General features: G+C 47.1%; 1 protein-coding gene across 2 annotated transcripts in view; it reads right to left on the minus strand.

The window, feature by feature from the left end:
• Nucleotides 1-19,888, minus strand: part of SULF2 (sulfatase 2) — a gene marked incomplete at its 3' end in the record, with an annotated part of 224,503 nt that overhangs the window by 167,543 nt on the left and 37,072 nt on the right. The window contains exon 1 of one of the 2 annotated variants that reach the window (XM_082272190.1): nucleotides 2,464-2,486. The exons of the other annotated variant lie outside the window; for it this stretch is intronic. Of the gene's footprint in view, nucleotides 1-2,463; nucleotides 2,487-19,888 lie in introns of those variants that run through there. 2 annotated transcript variants of the gene reach the window in all.

Genomic DNA, 19,888 nt, shown 5'->3' on the forward strand with positions numbered 1-19,888 from the left:
AGAGAGCTTACACTCTAATGTCCCCCTACAGTCACATCAGTCTCTGTACCAGAGGAGCTTACACTCTCTAATGCCCCCCCACAGTCACATCAGTCTCTGTACCAGAGGAGCTTACACTCTAATGTCCTCTCCCCCACAGTCACACACTATTATTATTATTATACATTTATATAGCTCTGACATATACCGCAGTGCTGTACAGAAAACACTGAGCCAATCACATCAGTCTCTGTACCAGAGGAGCTTACACTCTAATGTCCCCCCACAGTCACATCAGTCTCTGTACCAGAGGAGCTTACACTCTAATGTCCCCCTACAGTCACATCAGTCTCTGTACCAGAGGAGCTTACACTCTAATGTCCCCCCACAGTCACATCAGTCTCTGTACCAGAGGAGCTTACACTCTAATGTCCCCCCACAGTCACATCAGTCTCTGTACCAGAGGAGCTTACACTCTAATGTCCCCCTACAGTCACATCAGTCCCTGTACCAGAGGAGCTTACACTCTAATGTCCCCCTACAGTCACATCAGTCCCTGTGCCAGAGAGCTTACACTCTAATGTCCCCCTACAGTCACATCAGTCTCTGTACCAGAGGAGCTTACACTCTAATGTCCCCCCACAGTCACATCAGTCTCTGTACCAGAGGAGCTTACACTCTAATGTCCCCCCACAGTCACATCAGTCTCTGTACCAGAGGAGCTTACACTCTAATGTCCCCCCCACAGTCACACACTATTATTATTATACATTTATATAGCTCTGACATATACCGCAGTGCTGTACAGAGATCACTGAGCCAGTCACATCAGTCTCTGTACCAGAGGAGCTTACACTCTAATGTCCCCCCACAGTCACACACTATTATTATTATACATTTATATAGCTCTGACATATACTGTACAGAGAATACGGAGTCAGTGAACAGTTACAGATTGTATACGCTCGCTCTCAGTCGCACAATCGCCCCCCTCCCCCATGTGTGGGACATCTGCCCGGCAGGAGAGATGCCATTGTAGTGCCGATGTGGAATCTTGGACAGACATCAATGAAGGATGCGCTGAAAGTCGATAAATCGCAAAGCTGGCGTGATACCAGCAGGAGTCCTGCACCCCACATGTGAGCACAGAACACGGGGGAGTCCAGGTGGAGGACAGACAGATTGGGGGGGGGGGGTGACTCAGCATTCTCCAGCATTGGTGGGTGGAAGACATCATCATCATCACTGAGGCCTTTCTGCTGCTACACAAGAAAGGGCGGGGCTTGTGTACAGTGAAGGATGGACTGAACACCTGAATGTTACGAGAACCTCTAACTGGTAACGATCGGAGGTTTAGGGTTGGATTCAGGAAAGCCGACCCTTTAATATAAGCCGCTCTCAGCGACGCCAGGACCTCTCTCACAATAAAGGGCGTTACGCCCCAGTGGCACAGCCGGCGGTCACCAGGCAGACGATAAACCATTCTGAGGAATTTATTTCTCTATAAAGATTAGGAGAACGCGATATCAGACGGTCCAACCAGCCGCTGCCCTGCAATCAGATCCCAGTTCATTGGCTGCCATCTGAGATCTGGAGTGTCACCATTCAAGCAAAGAGCACCTTACGGGGTCACTGCAGGATTTCTGCAGCACGTGAATGCTGATAAACCAGAGAGAGAGGAGACCGAGGAAAATGCAACAAATCCTTCACACAGCCAGGGCCATCTATAACAGGGCAAAAGGGGCAGCTGCCCCAGGCCCAGTCATTGTTTTGGGGCTCAAAGCAGCTGCCCCTTGAGCCCACACTGATAAGTGGATTCAGGAGGGCCCAAGAAAATGTTTGCCCGGGGTCCAATCAAAATGTAAGATGGCCCTGCGCACAGCACAGAGGTCAACATGTGCCAAAGCAGAGAAGATCTCATAGACCCCCGTATATCAGAGTGTTGTCATCACAGACCGTGTCACTCCATGCTGCCTACAACGTATTGTAGACCTAGCACCAGATTTTTCATATTTAGGTGCAGGGTGCTCAGTATTGTGTCATTGTAACATTTCCTGGCATTTTACCGATCACAGAGATCACTGGACATCCCCCCCCCCCCCCCCCAACAATGCCTTCATCTGATTTTTTTATTCTTCCAGAAAAAAGGCACCATCTTTGTTCAGGCATCAACCAGGGTCACCACCTACTTCCTGGACTGAGATGCCGACTCTGGTGCCTGTGCAATTCTTCACAAATCCTGACAGATCCTATGACTTGCCACAAAGATACAATGAACAGTCTGATCAAAGAGGGGGTGGGGGGACTGAGGAAATGTTTCCTCCTGCCTGCAGCAGACTGATTAGATCATCTCAGCCTTGGCTTTTATAAACAATGACCCCCATTGCAGTATATTGTGACATACCAGGAATGATTTGTGAACACAATGACAGGTTCACTTTATAGTGACAGGACAGCTCAGTACAAAACGTTAACATTGATTACCTTATCATTAATGTCGTCTTCTTCCGGTCCTCGGGGGCGGAGACTGGAGAGGTCACACCTGCAACAAAGCAGGAAATACCATTTATATACTGGTTACAAAATCAGTGCGACACCAAACAACTAGATTCTAAACCAGTGCAATACCTATCCAACCAGTTACTAAATCAGTGCAATGTGATCCAATGAGATACTAAATCAGTGCAATACCTATCCAACTAGATACTAAATCCGTGCAATGTGATCCAACTAGATACTAAATCAGTGCGATGTGATCCAACTAGATACTAAATCAGTGCAATGTGATCCAACTAGATACTAAATCAGTGCGATGTGATCCAACTAGATACTAAATCAGTGCGATGTGATCCAATGAGATATTAAATCAGTGCAATACCTATCCAACTAGATACTAAATCAGTGCAATGTGATCCAATGAGATACTAAATCAGTGCAATGCGATCCAAATAGATACTAAATCAGTGCAATGTGATCCAACTAGATACTAAATCAGTGCAATGTGATCCAACTAGATACTAAATCAGTGCAATGTGATCCAACTAGATACTAAATCAGTGCAATGTGATCCAACTAGATACTAAATCAGTGCAATGTGATCCAACTAGATACTAAATCAGTGCGATGTGATCCAACTAGATACTAAATCAGTGCGATGTGATCCAACTAGATACTAAATCAGTACAATGTGATCCCACTAGATACTAAATCAGTGCAATGTGATCCCACTAGATACTAAATCAGTGCAATGTGATCCAACTAGATACTAAATCAGTGCAATGTGATCCAACTAGATACTAAATCAGTGCGATGTGATCCAACTAGATACTAAATCAGTGCGATGTGATCCAACTAGATACTAAATCAGTACAATGTGATCCAACTAGATACTAAATCAGTGCAATGTGATCCCACTAGATACTAAATCAGTGCAATGTGATCCAACTAGATACAAAATCAGTGCAATGTGATCCAACTAGATACTAAATCAGTGCAATGTGATCCAATGAGATATTAAATCAGTGCAATACCTATCCAACTAGATACTAAATCAGTGCAATGTGATCCAATGAGATACTAAATCAGTGCAATGCGATCCAATGAGATACTAAATCAGTGCAATGTGAGCCAACTAGATACTAAATCAGTGCAATGTGATCCAATGAGATACTAAATCAGTGCAATACCTATCCAACTAGATACTAAATCAGTGCAATGTGATCCAACTAGATACTAAATCAGTGCAATGTGATCCAACTAGATACTAAATCAGTGCGATGTGATCCAACTAGATACTAAATCAGTGCGATGTGATCCAACTAGATACTAAATCAGTGCAATGTGATCCAACTAGATACTAAATCAGTGCAATGTGATCTAACTAGATACTAAATCAGTGCGATGTGATCCCACTAGATACTAAATCAGTGCAATGTGATCCAACTAGATACAAAATCAGTGCGATGTGATCCAACTAGATACTAAATCAGTACAATGTGATCCAACTAGATACTAAATCAGTGCAATGTGATCCAACTAAATACTAAATCAGTGCAATGTGATCCACCTAGATACTAAATCAGTGCAATGTGATCCAACTAGATACTAAATCAGTGTGACATGATCCAACTAGATACTAAATCAGTGCAATGTGATCCCACTAGATACTAAATCAGTGCAATGTGATCCAACTAGATACTAAATCAGTGCAATGTGATCCAACTAGATACTAAATCAGTGCAATGTGATCCAACTAGATACAAAATCAGTGCAATGTGATCCAACTAGATACAAAATCAGTGCAATGTGATCCACCTAGATACTAAATCAGTGCGATGTGATCCAACTAGATACTAAATCAGTGCAATGTGATCCAACTAGATACTAAATCAGTGCAATGTGATCCAACTAGATACAAAATCAGTGCAATGTGATCCAACTAGATACTAAATCAGTGCCATGTGATTCAACTAGATCCTAAATCAGTGCAATGTGATCCAACTAGATACTAAATCAGTGCAATGTGATTCAACTAGATCCTAAATCAGTGCAATGTGATCCAACTAAATACTAAATCAGTGCAATGTGATCCAACTAAATACTAAATCAGTGCAATGTGATCCAACTAAATATTAAATCAGTGCAATGTGATCCAACTAAATACTAAATCGGTGCGATGTGATCCAACTAGATACTAAATCAGTGCAATGTGATCCAACTAAATACTAAATCGGTGCGATGTGATCCAACTAGATACTAAATCAGTGCAATGTGATACAACTAGATACTAAATCAGTGCAATGTGATCCACCTAGATACTAAATCAGTGCAATGTGATACAACTAGATACTAAATCAGTGCAATGTGATACAACTAGATACTAAATCAGTACAATGCGATCCAACTAGATACTAAATCAGTGCGATGTGATCCAACTAGATACGAAATAAGTGCGATGTGATCCAACTAGATACGAAATAAGTGTGACACGATACAACCAGATACAAAATCAGTGCAATGGAATCTTACTACATACCAAACCAGTGCAATGAGATACAACAAGATATAAAAGGAGTACGATGTAATACAATGTAACAAACATATAATTCTCCTTGATCTTGCAGAGACTTCTTTTACATAATGCAATTGAAGTAAATTGCACACTGTATGTACTGCAGCCATGAATGGCACGCGGTAGAAGGCTTTCCCGGGGTCGTTCTCGCCCCCGCTCTTCTCCCCGGTCCTCTCAGAAATTATGTCAAGGAAAAGAAGTGCGTTTGGCGTTCTCGCCTGGAGTCCAAGCATTAATCCATTCTTTACACTCAGGTAGAAGTAATTGAATGAATTCCCCTCCCCCCGAACCCCGAATAACACCTGCACAACCCAACGCCGATGCCAAAATCTTTTACACCTTCAGGAGAGTAATTACAGGGTATCACCAATGATGGACTGACGGACAGCCTGCACACCGGGACAGCTGCTCCACAACAAAAGACCCTGACCTCCCCCCTCCCCCACAATCCGCTACACCTGACAGAACTCAACCCAAATCTTTAATTACACCTTACGCCATTTCTCAGATATCCTGCGTGCGTCTATTATCCTGCCAACAATGAGAACCCGGAGGAGATCAACCGCTCTGATGGATAGGAGTTAAAGAAAATAAATTATTAGATGTTTTACCCAAGACTGACTCTCCAAAAAAAAAAAACGGAATGTGGAAAACCCGATACTGAACTCCGTTATGAGGTAGGGGTGCACAGAGACATGGCTTTAATTTAGCCAGGGCAACAGTAGACACTAGACATACAAGACAAGCATTCTCCTTTCAGGCCAGCAGGTGGAGCGTTAGGCTCCTTTTAACATTTTCCAGGCTCACACTTTGCTGTAAATACCTAACAAAGCTCAATAGTAAAAATCCACATACACAAGTGAAGATCTCACGCAAAGCAGAAACCAAATGATCAAAAAAAAAACTTATCAAAAATGCATCACACCAACACTGGACCCTAAAGTACAAACTCATCCAAGGTGTTTCCCTATCAAAGTTCACCATTTTACCCCAATAAAAACGGAATTTTTGTAAAATCTTACCTGTAAAATTCCTTTCTCTGAGTCCTCCGAAAGTCGCCGCCTCTTCATATTCGTCACATATGGGGTATTAGACTTTGCTCCGAAGGAGTAGCTAGGCAACAGAATATGTTAACAATAAAGCTTTAACATATCCCACCCTCAAGGGGTGGTCCCCTCAGTCAATACCCTCCTACTTCCTGCAACCATATCTCAGTTTTAGTGGAATAGCAGTAGAGTATACATTCAAACCCCAAAAGAGGGGCGGGGGCGGCGACTGTCGGAGGACTCAGAGAAAGGAATTTTACAGGTAAGATTTTACAAAAATTCCGTTTTCTCTTACGTCCTCCGACAGTCGCCGCCTCTTCATATTCGTCACATATGGGGACGTCCCAAAGCAGTGCAAACATGAGGGGTGGGAAACGCATCCGCGCCGAAAGGCAACGCAGTCTCCACATCAAAGAAAGGAACCTTACCAAAGGAAGGAAACCAGCTGGGCAACAGCAAAAATAAGTGCTCAACAGGAGCAACAACCCAGGAAAAGACAAAAAAACCAGGGGATACAAAAAACTATCCCAACAGCCAGGAGTCCCCAACAAGGGACCCTATGGAACAGCCGCACTAAGAACCTTGCGGCCAAAGGAAGCATCCGCCGATGCCTGAACATCTACTTTGTAGAATTTTGTGAAAGTGTGCACGGTCGACCAAGTCGCCGCCTTACACACCTGGGCTACAGAAGCCCCATGACGGCAGGCCCAAGACGTACTCAGAGATCTAGTAGAGTGCGCCTTCACAGGCACAGGGGGAACCTTCCCCTGCAAGGCATAGGCCTGTTCAATGGTCTGCCTGAGCCATTTGGCGATGGTAGAGGCCGAAGCCGCCATGCCCTTCCGAGGACCCTCTGGAAGAACAAACAAGGAGTCCGTCTTACGAAAAGACTCAGTCGATTTAAGGTAAACCCTTATCGCCCGAACAACATCCAGAGAGTGCAATCTCACCTCCTTTGGATGTTTAGGCTTCGTGCACAACGAAGGCAAAACAATATCCTCATTAAGATGGAAGTCCGAAACCCGTTTCGGCAGAAAAGAAGGATTAGGTCGCAAGACCACCTTATCCAAATGAACAACCAGGTACGGAGACTTGCAGGACAAAGCCGCCAGTTCCGACACCCTGCGAGCCGAAGTGATCGCCACCAAAAAGGCGACCTTTTTGGACAACATAGACAACGAGATCTCCCTGATCCGTTCAAAAGGAGCACGTTGTAACACAGATAGAACGAGATTTAAGTCCCAAGGGGGCAAAGGATCCCTCCTAGGAGGAACCAGATGCCGCACACCCTGAATAAAAGTGCCAACCAAGGAGTTGGAAGCCACGGGACGTTGAAACAGAACGGCCAGCGCAGACACCTGACCCTTTATCGTAGCCAGCGCCAAACGCTGATCGACACCCGTCTGAAGGAAAGACAGCACACGGGAAACCGAGTACGTGCGGGGTGAAAACCCCCTGGACTCACACCAGGCAAAATAGGCCTTCCAAGTACGGTAATAAACCTTCCCCGAGGAAGACTTCCTCGCGTTGATCAAAGTATGAACGACCTCTGGGGAGAGACCCTTCTCCTTCAGGACCTCGGTCTCAACAGCCAGGCCGTCAAAGCCAGCGACTGTAAAGCAGGATGGTAAATCGGTCCTTGAGACAGTAGATCGTCTCGAAGAGGCAGACGCCAAGGGGCGTCGACCGCCAGATTCACGAGGTCTGCGTACCAGGACCGGCGAGGCCAGTCCGGTGCCACAAGAATCACCGTGCTGCGTTCCGAGTGTAACCTGCGAAGGAACCTGGACAGCAACTGAATCGGTGGAAACGCGTACATCAGCCTGTACTGATGCCACGGGGCCACTAACGCGTCCGACGCGTCTGCCCGAGGGTCGCGCGTCCTTGCCACGAACCTTCTCACCTTGTAGTTGAGACGAGACGCGAACAGGTCCACATCTGGAAGACCCCACTTCGCGCACAACATCTGGAAGACAGCCGGGTGGAGAGACCATTCCCCCTGATCCAGGGTCTGGCGACTCAGATAGTCCGCCTGCCAGTTCTCCACTCCCGGAATGTGAACCGCCGTTATCGCCGGGACATGAGTCTCGGCCCAAGACAGAATGTCGGCCACTTCTCGAGCCGCTCGGGCACTCCTGGTGCCCCCTTGGTGGTTGATGTAGGCCACCGCCGTGGCATTGTCCGTCTGCACCCGAACCGGGCAGCCCTGCAGCCGGTCCGTCCAGCGATGAAGACAGAGCCTTATAGCACGCAATTCCAGAATGTTGATCGGGAGGGAAGACTCCCCCTCCGACCAAGTCCCCTGGGCGGACAGAACGCCCAGAACACCACCCCAGCCCGACAGGCTGGCATCCGTGGTGATTATCGTCCACGAGATCGGACGAAACGACTTGCCCCCGGACACCAACGGGGACTGGAGCCACCACAGAAGGTTTTCCCTGGTGCGATGACTCAACGAGATCTGAAGATCCAGAGATTGAGGTCGCCCGTCCCACCTGGACAGGATCTCCGCTTGGAGACCCCGCGTGTGAAACTGCGCGAAAGGAATCGCCTCGAAGGCCGAGACCATCAATCCCAGACATCTCATACCCGTCCTCAGAGACGAGTGTGGAACGTCCCTGAGGGACCTGACTTCCTCCTGAAGAGTCCTGAGTTTGTCTTCCGGCAGGAAGACCTTCGCCTGCACCGAGTCCAGTATCATTCCCAGATAGGGGAGACGAACCGACGGACTCAGTGTCGACTTTGGAACATTTATCGTCCAACCGAACTCCTGCAGAGTTTGCATTGTGACAGACAGGTCCTTCTCCAGACCCTGTCTGGTCGCAGACCGAACCAGAATGTCGTCCAGATACCCCAGGACAGAAAAGCCCTGGGCTCTCAATAATGCCAGAACCGGTGCAAGCACCTTGGTGAAGACCCGCGGAGCCGAGGCGAGCCCAAAGGGCAACGCCACAAACTGGTAGTGATCCTCCGCAATGGCAAATCGAAGGTACCTCTGATGACCCTCGAATATGGGGATGTGAAGGTACGCATCCTTCAAATCGATGGAGGCCATGAATTCCCCCGGAACCAGGGCAGCCACCACCGAGCGCAGGGATTCCATGCGGAACTTGCGAACCCGCACAGAGCGGTTCAGAGCTTTCAAGTCCAGAATCGGACGAACCTTGCCCTCCTTCCTGGGCACGGTGAACAGATTGGAATAAAACCCCCGAAATCTGTCCCGATGAGGCACCGGAACCACCTCACACGGGCCAACCAGGGCTGAAGAAAACCGAGCAAGCGTCCCCCCACCCCAAAACTGGGTGAGGGCGCCCCTTCAGGCCGAACTGTTATGGGCCGCAGGTCCGGATTGACCGGACTTCTGTTTCCCAGACCAGGGCTTCTTCTGAGCGCCTTGGCCCTTGAACGGTTTGCCCTTGTAGTGCGGCCGAAAGGCACGAAAGGACCCCTGAGGGGGCCGAAAATGAGCATGCTTCTTCCCAGAAGCCCCCTTAGCCTTGGGGAAATGGGGCAAGAGAGTGCTCTTACCCCCGGTAATCCCCTTAATCAACACATCCAGGGACTCCCCAAAAAGGCGAGACCCATCATAAGGCAGATTGGCTAAGGTTTTACGTGAAGATTGGTCCACCGACCAACATTTCAACCAAACCAGGCGGCGAGACAACACCGCCACGCTGTGCACACGCGCAGCCAACGGAATCAGGTCCAGGTCCGCATCACACAGATACATGACACCCTGGTGGATCTGATCCACCATATCCAGGGTCGCCGCCGAGGCCGAATCGGCCACTAGGACGCGCCTAAGCATCTGCGTCCAACTTGCGATCGCCTGGGCCGCCATGAGAGAAGCAAACAGAGCCTTAAGCATAGAACCCGTAACAGAATAAGTATGACGGGCAAGAGACTCCAGTCTCCTATCCGTGGCATCACGGAAAACAGGGGATCCCTCTGCAGGGATCGCAGTGGCTTTGTTCAAAACCGCAATAGCATGATCCACTGGCGAAGGCACACACCACCGTTCATCAGTGGCAGGCGAGAAAGGATAACGCAGCTTAAATTTACTTGGTACCGCAAAAGGCTTGCGCAAATCGCGCCATTGGTCCTTAACAGCGCGCTGAAAATCAGCATTGCAGGGAAAAACCTGCGGCGTCCTGCGTTTTCTCTGCGTCCCATAAGCCGCCAAGGCAGCCGGGGGACACACCTCGTCCTGCAAACGTAGCGTCTGCTTAATGGAAGCAATCAACTCATCCATGATTGCAAGCTCTTCAGGCGAGCCAGGGGGAAAATTATCAACCCCCTCAACTTCAGCCTCTACCTCAGACCCCACTAGATCAAGAGAGGAGCGGGACCCCGATAGGGGGGTCCCTGCCAGAACAGCCCCATCACCTTCACCCTCAGAATCAGAGGACAGAGCAACTCTGGGCCGTTTAGTAGATTGAGCAGCCACCAGCATTTGCACCTGTGCAGCAAGGCCAGCCACAATAGTGGCTAAATCCCCCCCTGGGGGGGAAACAGCGGTCCCCTGGCTTTCCACCAATACTGTGGGAAACTTGCCCTCCTGAGAATCCATTGCCCCTGTATGCCAGACAACCAAGGGTTAACTGCCCCCTTACAGCAAGCGCGGCAAGCGCAGCCCACCGCACCACACTCAGGCACAATGAGACCCCCACAGGGAATATACAGACTGAATACAGGCAATGGAACACAGGAATAGAAGGATAAAACCTCACATGGCGTGGGGAACCCGCACAGGCGAACAAGCCGCTGCACATGAGGCAGGGAGAGTCGCAATTCAAGACGCACACAATGGCGGTTCAGAAACCGCACAGCGTCCGGTGAGGTAGCCACCTCACCAATCATCCCTGCACCGAACAGGGATGGGTCGTTCACTGTGCCAGGAGCGTTACCTGGCTGAACGCTCGATGGCAGACTGGGAAGCCACTGACCCACGACCTGCGATCAGGGGGATCAGCCCGAGACCCAGTCCGCATGATCCTCTTCGTCCGAAGAACTAACTAATGCTGACAAAAATAACAGCTAAATAAAGGTAGAGAGAAAACTCAAACAAAATATTAAAAAGAAGAAAGAGTCTGGGACAAAAAGTCCCAGCACAGAGAGAGCCAGCCACTCCTGACAAGCTAGACATTAAAACTGAGATATGGTTGCAGGAAGTAGGAGGGTATTGACTGAGGGGACCACCCCTTGAGGGTGGGATATGTTAAAGCTTTATTGTTAACATATTCTGTTGCCTAGCTACTCCTTCGGAGCAAAGTCTAATACCCCATATGTGACGAATATGAAGAGGCGGCGACTGTCGGAGGACGTAAGAGAAAAGACTTTTGGTGTTGATGGATGGTGCCAACATACAACAACAAAATTCCAGCGCTATCACCGCGGCAAACAAACTGTGGAAGATCCCAAACCAACCATCAGTGCTGCTACCAATAGAATGCTGTTACATAGTTTTTAAGGGGTTGAAAAAATACATCAGTCTATCCAGTCCATCCTATGATGTGCGTGTGTGTTTGCTGTTAACTGTACATCGTATACCCCTGTATGTTGTGGTCTTTAAGGTGCCCATCTATTAGTTTTTTTTTAAACTATTGATTCTCCCTGCTGATACCACTGCTTGTGGAAGAGAATTCCACATCCTTACTGCTCTGACAGTGAAGAACCCCCTGCGTATTTTAAGGTTAAACCGTTTTTCCTCTAGTTTTAGTGAGTGGCCACGCGTCTTATTGTATTCCCTTTCTCTGAATAGTTTGTTCCTTATGCTCGGGTCACCAGTACAGTATTTGTACATTGATATCATATCCCCCCTCAATCGTCTCTTCTCCAGAGAGAATAGGCTCAGTGCCACCTTTGAAAACGTCATCTGTGACGAAACGTCGTAAGGACACGGCGTACTGACGTCATCTGACTGCGACTAGAAAGTGCGGAGTCGTCCGGCCGGCGGCTAACTATCAATGCTCTGTACTTCCTGGCTTTTTGTAAGTGTTATTCATTTATTTTAAATACATTTTTAAGTGGTTTTACACTATGGGAGCTGTTCTCTTTTTATGGTGGTGAACACCTTGGCTACCCTCTGGAGTCATCCGGGCTAGAGCTTACTTCAGGTCAAGTGTCTCTATCCATTAGGTCTGATATATCTACAGGCGTGTTTAATATCTACATGTGGTAAGAGGCGACTTCTACCGGTGAAGGCTGGCACTGGTTCCTAAGTAACACACGTGTTTGTTTTGTTACACTTTGGCTTGTTCACTATTTTTATATGGTAAGAGGCGATTTCAGCTGGTGAAGGTTCAGCACACAAGTTTATGTGACTATTTCTATTCACTTTGGCATTTTTATTTCTTTCGCATGGTAAGAGGCGATTTCAGCTGGTGAAGAATAGCACCTTTTATTGTTATATGCGATAGCCCCTATTCACATTGGTAAGGGGTACCTATAGGTGTCCTATTGCATGGGACTATTTCCTTTTCTTCAATTTAATTTCCTATAATATCGGTTTGTGAACATTCACATTGGTGGTGGTTACATCAACACAATTTATCTTTTGAGCCAATTATTGAATGATCACATTGGTATTTAAGTCACTCTAAATCGTTTATGTTGGGTTTTACGCTATTGCGTTTTTTTATTTAATTTCATGATTCAACGACCACTGAATCACCACGAGCTTACTGGTTCCGATCTTCCATCAAAGGGACAAGATACATTATAGAGAACCTGCATTTAAATTTACCTTATCTGGTAAGCATACATCCATAAAGAGCCCGGTCTGAAAACTGAGATTTTACCAATTTATGGACTGATGCCCTCCATTCCCCTAATTATCTTTCTTGCCCTTCTCTGGATTCTCTCCAGTTCCAGCACATCCTTCCTGAGGACCGGTGCCCAGAACTGGACAGCATACTCCAGATGTGGCCGGACCAGAGTCTTGTAGAGCGGGAAAATAATCTCTTTATTTCTGGAGTGAATCCCCTTTTTTATACATCCCAGTATTCTGTTGGCTTTGCTTGCAGCGGCTTGGCATTGCATACCACTGCCAAGCCTGTTGTCTACCAGTACCCCCAGGTCCTTTTCCAGCTTAGATTCACCCAGAGGTTTCCACCCTAGCAAGTAGCTTGCTTTCGTGTTTCTAACGCCCAAGTGCATTACCTTACGTTTTTCAATATTAAACCTCATGTGCCATGTAGTTGCCCACCCCATTATTTTGTTTAGGTCCACTTGTAAGGTTTCCACATCCTGCATTGAACTTATTGCCCCACTTAGTTTAGTATCATCCGCAAATACCGAGATTGTGCTACATATCTCCTCCTCTAGATCGTTTATGAATAAATTAAACAGTTGCCAGCCTGAAAATTGCCAAAAGAAAAAGAGGCAACGCTGTCCAGATGTTGGTATTATGAAGTACTGTAAAGGCAGCCCCTAGGTATGAAAACACATTTATTGACAAGAAGCAATAGTTAAAATGTGTATGACACAAACAATAAAAGGAAATCAAACCAGTATGGTTGCAAGCCGATCATGTAGGTGGTGGTGGGTGATGACCTTCGGGACCACTGGGTGAGGAGATCCGATCACTGGGGTGAGCTGGAACAACACCATCCAGAGTGTAAATGCAAGCTGTGGAACACGAAAGCTGAGCCGTACCAGCCGGCGTTCAGCATGTGACGTGTACAGCAATGCAGAGCGGAGCGGAAGTCTCAAACCCGGAAGTAGAACGTATGCGCGCGAAACATGTCATCACAGCAACGTTCTCCTCCATGCGTTCCAAGCTGGTTCCACAGCTTGTATTTACACTCTGGATGGTGTTGTTCCAGCTCACCCTAGTGATCGGATCTCCTCACCCAGTGGTCCCGAAGGTCATCACCCACCACCATCTACATCAGGGGTGTCAAACTCAATTTAATCGCGGGCCGCATCAGCAGTATGATTGCCCTGAAAAGGGCCGGTTGTATCTGTTAGACTAGATGTCCAGAGCATTCCCTACCCTTACATAAGACGTCAGGAGCCTCTCCACCATCAGAAGTTGAGTCCCCCCCACCCTCCCTTACATCACAGTGCACCCACATTACCTTGTGTTGCTGATGGGAAGAAGCTGGAGGCAATGCTGGAAAGCAGAAGGTACAGGATCTAGAGGAGGACCAGAGGAGGGCTGGAGCTCTTCTGCAGCTGCAGGAGAGGTGTGAGGGCCACATTAAATGGCCATAGGAGGGCCAGATTCGGCCCACGGGGCTTGTGTTTGACACATGTGATCTACACGATCGGCTTTTATTTATTGTGTCATACAGATTTTACCTATTGCTTCTTGTCAATAAATGTAAAAAACAACCAAGTTGTGAGACCCAACTTGACTCAAAGGTGGACTTTATGGGCACATAAAAGGTTAGACTTGGACATCAGTCTATCCCATTATGTGCCCACAAAGTCCACCTTTGAGGCAAGTTGTGTCTCACGGGCACATAATAGGTTAGACTTGGACATCAGTCTATCCCAATATGTGCCCACAAAGTCCACCTTTGAGGCAAGTTGGGTCTCACGGGCACATAATAGGTTAGACTTGGACATCAGTCTATCCCATTATGTGCCCATAAAGTCCACCTTTGAGGCAAGTTGGGTCTCACGGGCACATAATAGGTTAGACATGGACATCAGTCTATCCCATTATGTACCCATAAAGTCCACCTTTGAGGCAAGTTGGGTCTCACGAGCACATAATAGGTTAGACATGGACATCAGTCTATCCCAATATGTGCCCATAAAGTCCACCTTTGAGGCAAGTTGGGTCTCACGGGCACATAATAGGTTAGACTTGGACATCAGTCTATCCCAATATGTGCCCATAAAGTCCACCTTTGAGGCAAGTTGGGTCTCACGAGCACATAATAGGTTAGACTTGGACATCAGTCTATCCCATTATGTGCCCATAAAGTCCACCTTTGAGGCAAGTTGGGTCTCACGGGCACATAATAGGTTAGACTTGGACATCAGTCTATCCCATTATGTGCCCATAAAGTCCACCTTTGAGGCAAGTTGGGTCTCACGGGCACATAATAGGTTAGACATGGACATCAGTCTATCCCAATATGTGCCCACAAAGTCCACCTTTGAGGCAAGTTGGGTCTCACGGGCACATAATAGGTTAGACTTGGACATCAGTCTATCCCAATATGTGCCCATAAAGTCCACCTTTGAGGCAAGTTGGGTCTCACAGGCACATAATAGGTTACACTTGGACATCAGTCTATCCCATTATGTGCCCATAAAGTCCACCTTTGAGGAAAGTTGGGTCTCACGGGCACATAATAGGTTAGACTTGGACATCAGTCTATCCCATTATGTGCCCATAAAGTCCACCTTTGAGGAAAGTTGGGTCTCACGGGCACATAATAGGATAGACTTGGACATCAGTCTATCCCATTATGTGCCCATAAAGTCCACCTTTGAGGCAAGTTGGGCCTCACGGGCACATAATAGGTTAGACTTGGACATCAGTCTATCCCATTATTTGCCCATAAAGTCCACCTTTGAGGCAAGTTGGGTCTCACAGGCACATAATAGGTTACACTTGGACATCAGTCTATCCCATTATGTACCCATAAAGTCCACCTTTGAGGCAAGTTGGGTCTCACGAGCACATAATAGGTTAGACATGGACATCAGTCTATCCCAATATGTGCCCATAAAGTCCACCTTTGAGGCAAGTTGGGTCTCACGGGCACATAATAGGTTAGACTTGGACATCAGTCTATCCCAATATGTGCCCATAAAGTCCACCTTTGAGGCAAGTTGGGTCTCACGAGCACATAATAGGTTAGACTTGGACATCAGTCTATCCCATTATGTGCCCATAAAGTCCACCTTTGAGGCAAGTTGGGTCTCACGGGCACATAATAGGTTAGACTTGGACATCAGTCTATCCCATTATGTGCCCATAAAGTCCACCTTTGAGGCAAGTTGGGTCTCACGGGCACATAATAGGTTAGACATGGACATCAGTCTATCCCAATATGTGCCCACAAAGTCCACCTTTGAGGCAAGTTGGGTCTCACGGGCACATAATAGGTTAGACTTGGACATCAGTCTATCCCAATATGTGCCCATAAAGTCCACCTTTGAGGCAAGTTGGGTCTCACAGGCACATAATAGGTTACACTTGGACATCAGTCTATCCCATTATGTGCCCATAAAGTCCACCTTTGAGGAAAGTTGGGTCTCACGGGCACATAATAGGTTAGACTTGGACATCAGTCTATCCCATTATGTGCCCATAAAGTCCACCTTTGAGGAAAGTTGGGTCTCACGGGCACATAATAGGATAGACTTGGACATCAGTCTATCCCATTATGTGCCCATAAAGTCCACCTTTGAGGCAAGTTGGGCCTCACGGGCACATAATAGGTTAGACTTGGACATCAGTCTATCCCATTATTTGCCCATAAAGTCCACCTTTGAGGCAAGTTGGGTCTCACAGGCACATAATAGGTTACACTTGGACATCAGTCTATCCCATTATGTGCCCATAAAGTCCACCTTTGAGGCAAGTTGGGTCTCACAACTTGGTTGTTTTTTTCTTTTGTCTGTTTTTGGGACTATGGCACACTCTTGGTAGCTCATATTTTTGGTCTTTGTTGTCAATAAATGTGTTTTCATATCCATGGGCTGCTTTTACAGCACTTCATAATACCAACATCTGGACAGCACTGCCTCTTTCTCTTCTGGATGGTGTCAACATGAACCTCAAGCTGGCTTCTTGTAACCCCTGAGAACCCCACAAATCTAGCCCTTGGGTTCCCAGCTCCACCCATCCTTCTGAGCAGCTCTCCTTTTAATTTAGGCTGCATCACAAAAATATTGTGGCAGCTGGATAAAACTCTCCAGCTTGCGTTTGTGGAAAGCATATCGTCGGGTGAACGTTCTCCTCTTAGATCATATGACCAAACGCCAAAAAAGACGTGCTGGCGAGGTGTGTACGCTCTGCACGTTTCCCGGCACTGAGATTCATGTAACTTCCGACTTTCTCCATCAGCGCCATTTATCTCACAGCGATTCGCTCATGTCAGGCATAAGTGCTCATTATCGCTTTAACCCGACTGTAAAAACTGAACATCAATACAGGCGCCCCGCGTCACGCTCCCTCCATGTTCCTATCATTTATTTACAGGAAGGATTCTCCGGCCTGGCAGAAATGTCAACAGGCACATGTTAAACGACTGCCTTTAATTATTGAACACCTCTCCGCCGATCGCTGCTACTTCAGCAGGAGAGGGGAAAAATCTATCAAATATTTCCAGGTTTTACCTTTTATTTTAGCAGCTCGGTAACCATGAGCACAGCTCATTTACTGACGCGGGGGAAACTCAATCACCAGTCAGAAAACATTTTTTTGCTGAGAGTTTATACCTTTAACATTATCAGTTCAAGCGGTAATCACTCAGCAACAGGCGTAGTGAAAACTGCCAGTGAGGCGGGGTTGTGTCCGAGCACAAAGCCCATGTTGGGAGGTCATGTGACCGCTAATGAAAGCGGCAAGCGTCTGGAGGTCATATGATCACTCTGAGTCTAGGCAGAGGAAACTGCCACCCACGATGACCTCATTACTAACGCAATGAACTGAAAGCCAGTAGGGTGGTGAAGTCATGTGACAACTTAGCACTACTGTAGTGAAAACTGGAAGTGTGAGGTCATGTGAGTACATAGAGCCAATCTGGAGGAAACCAGCACTAGGAGGAGCTCACTCAGAGAGAATGATCTTGAAGCTGGCAGTAAGACTTGGTCATGTGATCACTAAGTGGTAATGTAGTGAAGACTGGAAGCACAAGAAAGCCACGTGATCACCCTGAGCCCATGCAGAGGAAACGGTTAGCATGATGTCCTCATGAAATCACTCAGACAAGGCACTGAAAGCCAGTAGGGTGGTGAAGTCATGTGACAACTTAGCACTACTGTAGTGAAAACTGGAAGTGTGAAGTCATGTGAGTACATAGAGCCAATCTGGAGGATCCAGCACTAAGAGGAGCTCACTCAGAGAGAATGATCTTGAAGCTGGCAGTATGACTTGGTCATGTGATCACTAAGTGGTAATGTAGTGAAGACTGGAAGCACAAGAAAGCCACCTGATCACCCTGAGCCCATGCAGAGGAAACTGTTAGCATGATGGCCTCATGAAATCACTCAGACAACACAGTGAAAGCCAGTAGGGTTGCAAGGTCATGAGATCACTAACCGTTAATGTAGTGAAGAAGACTGGAAGGACACGAAAGTCACGTGATCACCCTGAGCCTATGCAGAGGAAACTGTTAGCATGATGTCCTCAGGAAATCACTCAGACAAAGCACTAAAAGCCAGTAGGGTTGTAAAGTCATGTGATCACTACCCGTTAATGTAGTGAAGAAGACTGGAAGGACACGAAAGCCACGTGATCACCCTGAGCCCATGCAGAGGAAACTTAGCATGATGGCCTCATGAAATCACTCAACACACTGAAAGCCAGTAGGGTTGTAAAGTCATGTGACCACTAACCATTAATGTGGTGAAGACTGGAAGGACACGAAAGCCATGTGATCACCCTGAGCCCATGCAGAGGAAACTGTTAGCATGATGTCCTCCTGAAATCACTCAGACAACACACTGAAAGTCAGTAGGGTGTAAAGTCATATGACCACTAACCATTAATGTAGAGAAGACTGGAAGGACACGAAAGCCATGTGATCACCCTGAGCCCATGCAGAGGAAACTTAGCATGATGTCCTCATGAAATCTCTCAGACAAGGCACTAAAAGCCAGTAGGGTTGTAAAGTCATGTGATCACTTAGCGCTACTGTAGTGAAAACTGAAAGTGGGAAGAAGTCTTCTGACTACATTCAGCCAACTTGGAGGAAACAAAGTATAAGAAGCTCACTCAAAAAACTATACTAAAACTGATGGTATTACGAGGTCATGTCATCACTAACTGCTAATGTAGTGAAGACTGGAAGCACACGAAGAGCATGTGATCACCCTAAGCCTATGCAGAGGGAACTTAAGGCATGTCATCACTTAGTGCTACTGTAGTGAAAACTGGAAGTATGAAGAAGTCTTGTGACTACATTCAGCCAGCTTGGAGGAAACAAACAATTATAAGGAGCTCGCACAAAAAACTATACTGATGGTATGACGAGGTCATGTGATCACTGACTGCTAATGTAGTGAAGACTGGAAGCTCACTAAAGCCACTGATCACCCTGAGCCCAATGCAGGGGAAAGAGCAGGATGGCCTCATGAAATTATTCAGACAATGAACTGAAACCTGGCAGGGTGGTGAAGTCATAACAAGCTCACTCAAAGAATAGACTTAATAGTACTATGAGGTCATGTGATCAATAACAGCCAATACAGTGCGGACTGGTAGTACAAAAAAATCCATGTGATTGGCCTGAGCCAATGCAGAGGGAGCTGGCAGTGTGAAGAGGCCATGTGACCACTCACAGGTGTCACATGCTTACCCTTAACGCAGGTGGTCAGGCACTATAGCTGGCTTCTGTGTTCGTCACCTATAGCAGCCCCCAGTCCCATAAGGCAAGCAGGTCTACTGGTACTCAGTTGCCCCCAGGTCTTATACACAATGCTAGAGTGCCTGGCTACTATGGCGGGCAGGTGTGAACTGAACACAGCAAAGAGCTACTTGCGGTTGGCAGAATGGCTCAATGACAGTCCAGGTAAAAGGCAGGCGGGGTTTAGAGTAGTCAGGGTCTAATCTGTAGTCAAAAGGCAGGCAGAGAATAGTCAATATCCAATCTGAGGTCAT

This window comes from Pelophylax lessonae (genome assembly GCF_965119305.1).
Source record: "Pelophylax lessonae genome assembly, chromosome: 11".
In the NCBI taxonomy this organism is placed as follows: Eukaryota; Metazoa; Chordata; class Amphibia; order Anura; family Ranidae; genus Pelophylax; species Pelophylax lessonae.